Genomic DNA, 13,810 nt, shown 5'->3' on the forward strand with positions numbered 1-13,810 from the left:
CTCCTCTCCTCTCCCTCTCCCCCCCTCTCCCTTCTTCTCCCTGTCCCCTCCTCTCCCCTCCCTCTCCCCTCCCTCTCCTCTCCCTCTCCCTCTCCCCCTCTCCCTCTCCTCTCCTCCCCCTCTCCTCCCCCTCTCCCTTCTTCTCTCCTCCTGTCCCCTCCTCTCCCTCCCTCCCCCTCCTCTCCCTCTCCTCTCCTCTCCTCCACCTCTCCCCCCTCTTCTCTCCTGTCCCCTCCTCTCCCTCCTCTCCCCTCCTCTCCTCCCCCTCCTCTCCTCTCCTCCCCCCTCTCCTCTCCTCTCCCTCTCCCTCTCCTCCCCCCTCTCCCTTCTTCTCTCCCCTCCTCTCCCCCTCCCCCTCCTCTCCCTCTCCTCTCCTCTCCTCTCCCTTCTTCTCTCCTGTCCCCTCCTCTCCCTCCTCTCCCCTCCTCCTCTCCTCCTCCTCTCCTCCCCTCTCCTCCCCTCTCCCTTCTTCTCTCCTCTCCCCTCCAGGTGTATGAGCATGCTGATGGCAGTAAGAGTCTGAAGTTGGGAGACTTTGGTCTGGCCACGGAAGTAGACGGACCTCTCTACACAGTCTGTGGGACACCCACATATGTAGCACCCGAGATCATGGCAGAGACAGGGTACGTGTGTGTCTCCTGACCCCCCCCCCCACTCTCTCTCTCTCTCTCTCTCTCTCTCTCTCTCTCTCTCTCTCTCTCTCTCTCTCTCTCCCCCCTCTCTCTCTATCTCTTTCTCCCTCTTTTTCTCTCTCTCCCTCTCTCTCTTCCTCCACCTCCCTCTCTCTCTCCTCTTCCTGTCTCTCTCTCTCTCTCCCTTCCTGTCTCTCTCTCTCCCTCGCTCTTTCTCTCTGACCTGTTTATTCTCTCTCTCTCTCTCCCCTCCCTCCCTCTTTCTCTCTCCCCTCGCTCTTTCTCTCTGACCTGTGTATTCTCTCTCTCTTTGTGTTCTAGGTATGGCCTTAAGGTAGATATCTGGGCAGTAGGAGTCATCGCCTACATCTTGTTGTGTGGCTTCCCTCCCTTCCGCGGGTAAGATCAACTGAATCCTGACTGCACAGTTATGGTGAATTACACAAACAAACTGTCCCGCTGTATACGCAATCCCTTTCCAATCTGACATGTAATACTGACAAAAAAACGTCTTCATTTTGATGAATCAATGTCTGGAGTGGAATCCAGAGCTTCAGTGATTGGTGCCGTACCCCGTCATGTGGTTGGAAGGAAGTTGTGCTGAATCTCTGAGCCCAGAGAAAGGCTATCGGCATGCCAACAACATCATATGGAACCAGCGCTGATATTTATTTTTAGTTTCAGAGTTCTGATACATGGTGGGTTGCGTAGCAACAGCGCTGGTAGCTAGCTAACACCAGTCAGATGAGTGGAAAGCTACAAACAACGGAAGCTATCTATCTATATCTATTTATATCTATCTATATCTATATCTATCTATAGCTATATCTATCTATAGCTATATCTATATCTATCTATATCTATATCTATCTATATCTATATATATCTATATCTATATATATCTATATCTATATCTATAGCTATATCTGTCTATATCTATATCTATATATATATCTATATCTATATCTATCTATATCTATCTATATCTATATCTGTCTATATCTATATCTATATCTATATATGTATATATCTATCTATATCTATATCTATCTATATTTATATCTATATCTATCTATATCTATATCTATCTATATCTATATCTATCTATATTTATATCTATTTATATCTATATCTATCTATATCTATATCTGTCTATATCTATATCTATATCTATCTATATCTATATCTATCTATATTTATATCTATATTTATCTATATCTATCTATATATATATATATATATCTATATCTATCTATATATATCTATATCTATATCTATCTATATTTATATCTATATGTATCTATATCTATCTATATCTGTCTATATCTATATCTATCTATATCTATATCTGTCTATATCTATATCTATCTATATCTATCTATATCTGTCTATATCTATATATATATATATCTATATCTGTCTATATCTATATCTATCTATATCTATCTATCTATATCTGTCTATATCTATATCTATATCTATCTATAGCTATATCAATCTATATCTGTCTATATCTATATCTATATCAATCTATAGCTATATCTATATCTATCCATATCTATCTTTACCTATTTCTGTCTATATCTATCTATATCTATATCTATCTATATTGATATCTATATCTATCTATATCTATTTATATCTATATCTATCTATATCTATCTATAGCTATATCTATATATATCTATATATATATATCTGTCTATATCTATATCTATCTATATCTATATCTATCTATAGCTATAATCTATCTATATCTATCTATAGTTATAATCTCTCTATATCTATCTATAGCTATATCTATCTATTTCTAGCTATATCTATTTATATCTATATCTATCTATATCTATCTATATCTATATTTCTATCTATTTCTATCTATATCTATATCTATCTATATATATCTATATCTATCTATAACTATATCTATCTATATCTATACATATCTATATCTATATATATATATCTATATCTATCTATATCTATATATATATCTATATCTATCTATCTATAGCTATATCTATATATATCTATATCTGTCTATATCTATATCAATCTATATATATATATATCTATATCTATATCTATCTATAGCTATATCTATATCTGTCTATATCTATATATATCTATATCTATATCTGTCTATATATAGCTATATCTATATATATCTATATCTATATCTGTCTATATCTATATCAATCTATATTTATATCTATATCTATCTATATCTATATCTATCTATAGCTATATCTATCTATAGCTATATCTATATATATATATATATCTATATCTGTCTATATCTATATCTATCTATATTTATATCTATATCTATATCTATGTATAGCTATATCTATATCTATATCTATATATATCTATATCTGTCTATATCTATCTATATTTATATCTATATCTATCTATATCTATATCTATCTATAGCTATATCTATCTATATCTATATCTATCTATATCTATCTATAGCTATATCTATCTATATCTATTTATATCTATATCTATCTATATCTATATCTATCTATATCTATCTATAGCTATATCTATCTATATCTATCTATAGCTATATCTATCTATATCTATCTATAGCTATATCTATCTATAGCTATATCTATCTATATCTATCTATAGCTTCAATCTATCTATATCTATCTATAGTTATAATCTATCTATATCTATCTATAGCTATATCTATCTATATCTATCTATAGCTATATCTATTTATATCTATATCTATCTATATTTATCTATATCTATATCTATTTATATCTTTATAGGTTTTTCACATGACTGAAGTCATCTGTGTAAAACCATGGGCCTTGACACTTGCATGTAACAGGCATATAAGATAGCGAATGTTTTATCCAACTAACGTTGTTAGTTGACAGTAACGGTCGCAACTACAAGCTAACAAGTCTCTAATGTTAACTGTATGGACGGCACCGGCACAATTCAATGATGACAATACACAGTAACCAGTCAAAAGTTTGGACAAACATTTTAGAACACCTACTTATTCAAAGGTTTTTCTTTATTTTTGCTATTTTTTACATTGTAGAATAGTTGTGAAGACATCAAAACTATGAAGTAACACATATGGAATCATGCAGTAACCAAAAAAAGTTTTAAAGAAATCAACATATATTTTAGATTCTTCAAGTAGCCATCCTTTGCCTTTAATGACAGCATTGCACTCTCTTGACATTCTCTCAACCAGCTTCACTTGGAATGCTTTTCCAACTGTCTTGAAGGAGTTCCCACATATGCTGATTACTTATTGGCTGCTTTTCCTTCACTCTGCGGTTCAACTCATCCCAAACCATCTCAATTGGCTTGAGGTCGGGTGATTGTGGAGGTCAGGTCATCTGATGCAGCACTCCATCACTCTCCTTCTTGGTCAAATAGCCCGTAAACATCCTGGAGGTGTGATTTGGGTCATTGTCTTGTTGAAAAACAAATTATTGTTCCACTAAACCCAAACCAGAAGGGATGGCGTATCGCTGCAGAATGCTGTGGTAACCATGCTGGTTAAGAGTGCCTTGAATTCTAAATAAATCACTGACAGTGTCACCAGCAAAGTACCCCCACACCATCACACCTCCTCCTCCATGCTTCACAGTGGGAACCACACATACAGAGATCATCCATTCACCTATTCTGCGTCCCACAAAGACACGGCGGTTGGAAACAAAAAATCTTATATTTGGACTCATCAGACCAAAGGACAGATTTCCACCGGTCTAATGTCCATTGCTTGTGTTTCTTGGCACATGCAAATCTCTTCTTGTTATTTGGTGTCCTTTAGAAGTGGTTTCTTTGCAGCAATTTGACCATGAAGGCCTGATTCACACAGTCTCATCTGAACAGTTGATGTTGAGGTGTGTCTGTTACTTGACTTCTGTGAAGCATTTATTTGGGCTGCATTTTCTGAGGCTGGTATCGCTAATGAACTTATCCTCTGCAGCAGAGGTAACTCTGGGTCTTCCTTTCCTGTGGCGGTCCTCATGAGAGCCAGTTTCATCATAGCGCTTTATGGTTTTTGCAACTGCACTTAAAGAAACTTTAAAAAGTATTGAAATGTTCCGCATTGACTGACCTTCATGTCTTAAAATAATGATGGACTGTCATTTATCTTTGCATATTTGAGCTGTTCTTGACATAATATGGACTTGTTTTTTTTACCAAATAGGACTATCTTCTGTATACCACCCTTACATTGTCACTACACAACTGATTTGGCTTGAAAGCATTAAGAAGGAAAGACATTCCAAATGAATTATTAGTGTTAATTGAAATGCATTCCAGGTGACTACCTCATGAAGCTGGTTGAGAGAATTCCAAGAGTGTGCAAAGCTGTCATCAAGGTAAAGGGTGGCTACTTTGAAGAATCTCAATTTGTTTCACACTTTTTTGATATTTCATCATTTTGATGTCTTCACTATTATTCTACAAATGTAGAAAATAGTAAAAATAATGAAAATTAATGAATGAATGAGTAGGTGTGTCCGTACTTTTGACTGGTACTGTAGTTATTCCACATTACTCCACAAACAAAACACAGCCAGCTGGACAAAGTTCATAGGCAACACCAAACTTTGGGAAACTGCTAATGTATAATACATGAAATGGGCTTTGCTCATCTAACGTTAAAGTGACTCCATACAAGTCAATCTGGCTTGCTTAGCAATGTCGCTAGCATACACTAAGGGAACATTTCGACATTTTCTGTATGGTTAGTGAAAAAGTCCATATTGCAAATGTACCTTCCCTTACTAGACGTCCGAAAACATGTTTAAAATTCGGGGACGGCGTCGGGCATTTGTCAGACATTCGGTTTTCGTTTTATAAAATAATCAAATTTTGGTCATTTTTCCGCTATCCCGGAAAATCCCACAAGAGGGCATAAGCAATCATACTGCAATTTGACAAAACATCATGAATCACGACGGGCCTTATCTCGAAAACTGAAAATATTTCGAAGCCCAAACTTGGTGAGCATAGGTTTGGCATAATGGGCAGTTGGCCCCGAACAAGATGGCGTCTAGGCCTCAACGGTTTTTGAGTTATGGCCATTTTTCTGGGATTAAAGGTCCAAAATGAAAATAGAGAAATTATTTTTTCACTTCACGTCAAAGTCAAGGAGCCTCCGGTGTCAATAAAAAAAAAATCAGCCATTCATCTATCATTTAAGAGAAATCGTACAATGACAGATTTGTGATATTCAAATATAGGTGGTTTTTTTTTTCAACAGTTACAGATCCAGTTGCAGGGTGTTCATACGAATATTTTTAAAGTGTGCTGCGGAGCTCTGCGAGATTTCTGTGATTTTCTATGATTTTCTGGAATAACACTAAACCCTCCGTAAATAACTCAGTTCTTAACGTAAAGACTTAAAACTCAGGATTCTGTAAAGGCATACCCCAATGAGGATATGAGTTTATTTATAGCTTCCTGTGCCAACAGAAAGTGCCTTAAATGGAGTCATAGTGGCTGTATCCAAGTGTTAAAGGTCAGATCTTTTCAAAACTTCATATGTGTGATTAGGCAACCCTCCTGAACTGTAAAATCAGTCAGAGTCATCAGAGTCATTTTCACCTTTGCTGGTGATGTACATCCAAATACCTTTTGGGTGAATTTAACCACTTCCGGTTGCTCCAGGAAGCTTAGAATCGACACAGGTAGACCTCATAGTGGTCTGATGGGCTGTCGTAGAAGACAGGTTCATAAGGCATTCATAACCCACATAGGCTTCAGGTTGAATTTAGAGGTGAAGGCAATGTATTCCTTTGGGAGAGAAGTCAATGCAAACTGTTTGATGTAAACACCTTCTTTTAACTGTGAAGGGTTAATGCCACATGGTCAAGGTTAGGCTTGCACAGATCGGGAGGACCTTAGGAACAGTCCTGTGTTTGAATTGTCCTTCTAAACCTAACGGTTCCGCCGCTGTCACCCAAAATCAAATGACGTTGTGGTGCAGTCTTCATTTTGGACCTACTTTTCTCATTGTCGCTGCGCTCAGACCGAGCGAGCTACGGTCAAGCGGGGCGTCTCGTTGAACTCGGCACAGTCTGGACACTATGGTGATGCCATTTTTTGTGTTGATTTCAGAATGCCATTTTGGTGATGGTCCTCTCCGCTTAAACATATTGCAAATTAACAAAAGTCAACTAGCAAGTCAGTGTCCATCAGTCAATTAGATGTCATTCTGACACCAAACTGATACCAATTGACACCAAACCCACTTTTTCCAACTCATTTAGAAGCCAACTATCACATATGTCAGAGCAGGCCCATAATTCACAGCGCCTTTAGTTTAAAACATAATAAAAACGTAAAACACATAGTTACGTTCTAGCTACGGGTCCAGTTCGGACATTATGTGTAGTCCTATGTGAGGCGACCCCGAATCCCGAGTTTCGGCTCGATAGGTCCTTCGGTGCCCGAGTAAAACCCTAATTGGTGCTGAAAATCCACTTTTTTCCATGCCTTGCTATGGGGTCCTTGAATGAGCTATCGGACAGAAACGTTGGGGTCCGTGTCTATGGGCCGAGCCGGTTTCAATGCACCTAGTCTTGTGTCTCTGAGACTTTTCTAAATGTCGCCATTTTCGTAATGGTCAAAATGAATTGAAGTCATTGCAAATGTACGACGCTGTTTCTCGGTCCGAGAACCTTCTAGAGCCACCTAACTCACCACGCACTATCGACCTGAGGTCTAGAACAAGTTTCTAAAGTTTCAGAGCTCTAGGTCTGACGGTTCTTTTTTAGCTCGAACAAAGCTAACTATTGGAGGCAGTGTCAGTCTCTACGCACCCCAATACGTCCCTCCTTCCAAGTTGTGTATCTGTGTGATTTAGTTTTCCTTTGAATTTTTATGGGAAAAATGACTGATTTACAGTTCATGGGGGTTGCCTAATCACAAATATGAAGTTTTGGATAGATCTGATTTTTTTAACCCCTTCCAAACAGCCTCTGAGACACCAATTATGGCACTTCCGGTTGACACAGGAAGCCATAAGTCAACACATATCCTCATTGGGCTATGCTTTTACAGAATACTGAGTTTCAAGTCTTTACGTTAAGAATTGACTGATTTACACAGGGTTCAATGCACTATGTCTATCAAATTGCAGGCAGTGTATGGATATACACTTTTAGGGTGATTTTAAGCACTTCCGGTTGGTCCAGGAAGCTTAGAATCGACACAGGTAGACCTCATAGTGTCCTGATGGACTGTCATCAAAGACAGGTTCATAAGGCATTCATAACCCACATAGGCCTCAGGTTGAATTTAGAGGAGCAGGCAATGTATTCCTATGGGGAGAGAAGTCAATGCAAACTGTTTGATGTAAACACCTTATTTTAACTGTGAAGGGTTAATGCCACACGGTCAAGGTTAGGCTTGCACGGATCGGGGGACGTTAGGAACGTACCTGCGGTCGAATTGTGTTTCTCACCCTAACGGTTCTCTCACTGTCACCAAAAGCAAATGACATTGTGGTGCAGGCTTAATTTTGGGCCTACTTTTCTAATGGTCGCTGCGCTTAGACCGAGCGAGCTACGGTCAAGCGGGATATCTCGTTGAACTCGGCACGGCCTTGGGATTATGTTTATGCCATTGCCTGCTCTCTGTGTCTTTAAGCACCTTGCTTTGTCACTCCATCCTTGCTGTGTGTGTGTGAGAGCTATTCTTTGACATCTGTTGGGAGAAATGACTGATTTTACAGTTCAGGAGGGTTGCCTAATCACACATATGAAGTTTTGAAAAGATCTGACCTTTTTAACCCTTGGAAACAGCCACTATGACACCATTTAAGACACTTCCTGTTGGCACAGGAAGCTATAAATAAACCCATATCCTGATTGGGTATGCCTTTACAGAATCCTGAGTTTTTTAAGTCTTTACGTTAAGAACTGAGTTATTTACGGAGGGTTTAGTGAGTGTGTGTTATTTCAGAAAATCATAGAAAATCACAGAAATCTCGCAGAGCTCCGCAGCACACTTTAAAAATATTCGTATGAACACCCTGCAACTGGATCTGTAACTGTTGAAAAAAAAACTATATTTGAACATCACCAATCTGTCATTGTACGATTTCTCTTAAATGACGATCAATAAATGGCTGATTTTTTTATTGACACCGGAGGCTCCTTGACTTTGACGTGAAGTGAAAAAATAATTTCTCTATTTTCATTTTGGACCTTTAATCCCAGACAATTGGCCATAACTCAAAAACCGTTGAGGCCTAGACGCCATCTTGTTCGGGGCCAACTGCCCATTATGCCAAACCTACGCTCACCAAGTTTCGGCCGAAATATTTTCAGTTTTCGAGATAAGGCCCCGTCGTGATTCGTGATGTTTTGTCAAATTGCAATATGATTGCTTATGCCCTCTTGTGGGATTTTCCGGGATAGCATAAAAATGACCAAAATTTTATTATTTTATAAAACGAAAACCGAATGTCCGACAAAGTTCATTTGATGACTTCCCGGTAGGTCTGGCCCTGCCGCTCGGCCCGACGCCGTCCCCGAATTTTACAAATGTTTTCGGACGTCTAGTAAGGGACGGTACATTTGCAATATGGACTTTCTCACTAACCATACAGAAAATGTCCAAATGTTCCCTTAGGTATGTTAAAGTGACTCCATACAAGTCAATCTGGCTTGCTTAGCAATGTCGCTAGCTAACGTTACAGGCCTTGCCTTATGCATTAATTCAGTCTGTTCCCACATCTGTCAATTACATTTTATTCTTGTCATTACAGTCCAGATGTTCAAGTTAGTTTTCAATGTATTTCCCGAAAACCTGACGTCGCCATCCAAGTAAAAAGTAGCAGGTTGGTTATAAAGGGTTAAAGGTTAAACAACATCAGATGCTTACACGACCATTTGCGCAGTCAAAATAAAACGTAATCTTTACTAACTTGGTTTAGCTATGTGACTGTTTTCAACACAACTGGCCCTTGTTAACTGTGTGGTTCGAGATCTGAATGCTGATTGGCTGACAGCCCTTAGCCGTTACTGCTGTAATAAGTTGGTAACCAGTTTATAGTAACAATAAGGCACTTCAGGGGGTTTGTGATATATAGCCAATATACCACGGCTAAGGGCTGTATCCAGGCACTCCGCGTTGTGTCGTGCTAAAAACAGCCCTTAGCTGTGCTATATTGGCCATGTACCACAATCCCTCAGACCTTATTGCTTAAATATACCAGACCTCCTCTGGTCTTATTGCTTAAATATACCAGACCCCCTCTGGCCTTATTGATTAAATATACCAGACCCCCTCTGGCCATATTGATTAAATATACCAGACCCCTCTGCCCTTATTGATTAATTCTAAGATATTGTAAATATATTGTTTTGATGTGTTTCTCTATGTTGTGTATAGGAGCAGTGATGACCAGGAGTTGTTGTTTGACCAGATCCTAATGAGGCAGCTGGAGTTCCTCTCCTTTACTGGGACAATGTGTCAGAGACTGCCAAGGAGCTGATCAGGTCCATGCTGCAGGTGGAGGTGGATCAGAGATACACAGCAGTACAGGTGTTGGAGCACCCTTGGGTCAAGGTGAGTAGAACCTCTCCTTATACTCTACCGTACTATAGCACTGATTTCTTTGATATCTTGGTCCTTGGGGACGATAAGGGCTAACACGTGTTTGTCTTTGCCCGTGTCCAGACGATGGCACGTCAGCTCTGCTTCTAGCTCATAAGCAGTATTTAGCATTTCACTACAACCCGCAATAACATATGTGTATGTGACCAATCACATCTGATTGGAAATCTAATATTCTACTCTGTGTGATTGCAAACCTTTGTTCTATATAATCTATCTATAGTCCATCTATATAATCTATCTATAGTCCATCTATATAATCTATCTATAGTCCATCTATATAATCTATCTATAGTCCATCTATATAATCTATCTATTGTCCATCTATATAATCTATCTATAGTCCATCTATATAATCTATATATCTATTGTCTATCTATATAATATATCTATCTATTGTCCATCTATATAATATATCTATAGTCCATCTATATAATCTATATAACTATTGTCCATCTACATAATATATCTATCTATAGTCCATCTATATACTCTATCTATTGTCCATCTATATAATATATCTATAGTCCATCTATATAATCTATATATCTATAGTCCATCTATATAATCTATCTATAATCCATCTATATAATCTATCTATAGTCCATCTATATAATCTATCTATTGCCCATCTATATAATATATCTATAGTCCATCTATATAATATATCTATAGTCCATCTATATAATCTATCTATAGTCCATCTATATACAGTGGGGCAAAAAAGTTTTTAGTCAGCCACCAATTGTACAAGTTCTCCCACTTAAAAAGATGAGAGAGGCCTGTAATTTTCATCATAGGAACACTTCAACTATGACAGACAAAATGAGAAAAAAAAATCCAGAAAATCACATTGTAGGATTTTTAATGAATTTATTTGCAAATTATCGTGGAAAATAAGTATTTGGTCAATAACAAAAGCTTATCTCAATACTTTGTTATATACCCTTTGTTGGCAATGACAGAGGTCAAACATTTTCTGTAAGATTTTCACACACTGTTGATGGTATTTTGGCCCATTCCTCCATGCAGATCTCCTCTAGAGCAGTGATGTTTTCAAATTCAAATTCAAATAAATCAAATTCAAATCAAATTTATTTGTCACATACACATGGTTAGCAGATGTTAATGCGAGTGTAGCGAATGCTTGTGCTTCTAGTTCGACAATGCAGTAATAACCAACAAGTAATCTAACTAACAATTCCTAAACTACTGTCTTATACACAGTGTAAGGGGATAAAGAATATGTACATAAGGATATATGAATGAGTGATGGTACAGAGCAGCATAGGCAAGATACAGTAGATGGTATCGAGTACAGTATATACATATGAGATGAGTATGTAAATAAAAGTGGCATAGTTAAAGTGGCTAGTGATACATGTATTACATAAGGATGCAGTCGATGATATAGAGTACAGTATATACGTATGCATATGAGATGAATAATGTAGGGTAAGTAACATTATATAAGGTAGCATTGTTTAAAGTGGCTAGTGATATATTTACAACATTTCCCATCAATTCCCATTATTAAAGTGGCTGGAGTTGAGTCAGTGTCAGTGTGTTGGCAGCAGCCACTCAATGTTAGTGGTGGCTGTTTAACAGTCTGATGGCCTTGAGATAGAAGCTGTTTTTCAGTCTCTCGGTCCCAGCTTTGATGCACCTGTACTGACCTCGCCTTCTGGATGATAGCGGGGTGAACAGGCAGTGGCTCGGTGGTTGATGTCCTTGATGATCTTTATGGCCTTCCTGTAACATCGGGTGGTGTAGGTGTCCTGGAGGGCAGGTAGTTTGCCCCCGGTGATGCGTTGTGCAGACCTCACTACCCTCTGGAGAGCCTTACGGTTGAGGGCGGAGCAGTTGCCGTACCAGGCGGTGATACAGCCCTCCAGGATGCTCTCGATTGTGCATCTGTAGAAGTTTGTGAGTGCTTTTGGTGACAAGCCAAATTTCTTCAGCCTCCTGAGGTTGAAGAGGCGCTGCTGCGCCTTCTTCACGATGCTGTCTGTGTGAGTGGACCAATTCAGTTTGTCTGTGATGTGTATGCTGAGGAACTTAAAACTTGCTACTCTCTCCACTACTGTTCCATCGATGTGGATAGGGGGGTGTTCTCTCTGCTGTTTCCTGAAGTCCACAATCATCTCCTTAGTTTTGTTGACGTTGAGTGTGAGGTTATTTTCCTGACACCACACTCCGAGGGCCCTCACCTCCTCCCTGTAGGCCGTCTCGTCGTTGTTGGTAATCAAGTCTACCACTGTTGTGTCGTCCGCAAACTTGATGATTGAGTTGGAGGCGTGCGTGAACAGGGAGTACAGGAGAGGGCTCAGAACGCACCCTTGTGGGGCCCCAGTGTTGAGGATCAGCGGGGAGGAGATGTTGTTACCTACCCTCACCATCAGGGGTGGCCCGTCAGGAAGTCCAGTACCCAGTTGCACAATGCGGGATCGAGACCCAGGGTCTCGAGCTTGATGACGAGCTTGGAGGGTACTATGGTGTTGAATGCCGAGCTGTAGTCGATGAACAGCATTCTCACATAGGTATACCTCTTGTCCAGATGGGTTAGGGCAGTGTGCAGTGTGGTTGAGATTGCATCGTCTGTGGACCTAATTGAGCGGTAAGCAAATTGGAGTGGGTCTAGGGTGACAGGTAGGGTGGAGGTGATATGGTCCTTGACTTGTCTCTCAAAGCACTTCATGATGACGGAAGTGAGTGCTACGGGCGGTAGTCGTTTAGCTCAGTTACCTTAGCTTTCTTGGGAAAAGGAACAATGGTGGCCCTCTTGAAGCATGTGGTAACAGCAGACTGATATAGGGACTGATTGAATATGTCCGTAAACACACCAGCCAGCTGGTCTGCGCATGCTCTGAGGGTGCGGCTGGGGATGCCGTCTGGGCCTGCAGCCTTGTTTTGGGGCTGTTGCTGGGCAACAGGGACTTTCAACTCACTCCAAAGATTTTCTATGGGGTTGAGATCTGGAGACTGGCTAGGCCACTCCAGGACCTTGAAATGCTTCTTACGAAGCCACTCCTTCTTGCCCGGGCGGTGTGTTTGGGATCATTGTCATGCTGAAAGACCCAGCCACGTTTCATCTTCAATGCCCTTGCTGATGGAAGGAGGTTTTCACTCAAAATCTCACGATACATGGCCCCATTCATTCTTTCCTTTACACGGATCAGTCATCCTCGTCCCTTTGCAGAAAAACAGCCCCAAAGCATGATGTTTCCACCCCCATGCTTCACAGTAGGTATGGTGTTATTTGGATGCAACTCACGACGAGTTGAGTTTTTACCAAAAAGGTCTATTTTGGTTTCATCTGACCATATGACGTTCTCCCAATCTTCTTCTGGATCATCCAAATGCTCTCTAGCAAACTTCAGACGGGCCTGGACATGTACTGGCTTAAGCAGGGGGACACGTCTGGCACTGCAGGATTTGAGTCCCTGGCGGCGTAGTGTGTTACAGATGGTAGGCTTTGTTACTTTGGTCCCAGCTCTCTGCAGGTCATTCACTAGGTAACGAGTGGAGGACAGAGGAGCGTCTTAAATAAGAAG

At 39.8% G+C, this 13,810-nt stretch overlaps 1 pseudogene; it reads left to right on the forward strand.

Moving 5' to 3' along the window:
* The window catches only part of LOC135532686 (serine/threonine-protein kinase DCLK1-like), a 45,835-nt pseudogene that overhangs the window by 21,408 nt on the left and 10,617 nt on the right, over window positions 1-13,810 (forward strand).

This window comes from Oncorhynchus masou, unplaced genomic scaffold (assembly GCF_036934945.1).
Source record: "Oncorhynchus masou masou isolate Uvic2021 unplaced genomic scaffold, UVic_Omas_1.1 unplaced_scaffold_1986, whole genome shotgun sequence".
NCBI classification, from domain to species: domain Eukaryota; kingdom Metazoa; phylum Chordata; class Actinopteri; order Salmoniformes; family Salmonidae; genus Oncorhynchus; species Oncorhynchus masou.